Source organism: Phoxinus phoxinus (assembly GCF_949152265.1).
Source record: "Phoxinus phoxinus genome assembly, chromosome: 11".
NCBI classification, from domain to species: domain Eukaryota; kingdom Metazoa; phylum Chordata; class Actinopteri; order Cypriniformes; family Leuciscidae; genus Phoxinus; species Phoxinus phoxinus.
In genome coordinates this window covers 8,595,591-8,595,995 of record NC_136886.1, presented here as the reverse complement: position 1 = coordinate 8,595,995, position 405 = coordinate 8,595,591, and positions in this window count along the sequence as shown.

Sequence of the window (405 nt, the reverse complement as noted above, 5' to 3'; positions counted from 1 at the left end):
AAGTTGATCTCTTTATTCTCCTATATTATACAATATGAGCCATAAACGCTTGATGTATCGAAATCAAAAATGATACATTTTTTATATTTACCCAGAAATGTTTTGCTCTATAGCAAAGTATGAGTTGCTGGTTTTCTTACAAATTCAGAAATGCAAATCTAAAGCTAGTTTGTAAATATACAAACCTTAAAGTGAAGTAATATAGCATTTACGGTAATGGATACAGTGGGGAACTAGAGTAATATGAGGGTATTTTCTTTATTTGACTGTTGATGGCTTTCATCCCTCATCTCCTCAAGAATATAAATGAGGGCTTTGTCAACATTTTTTTATCATCATTTCACATGACACCGATAGTTAAAAACATACTGAAAGGCAACAGGGCATGAGCGATGGATGCGGAGA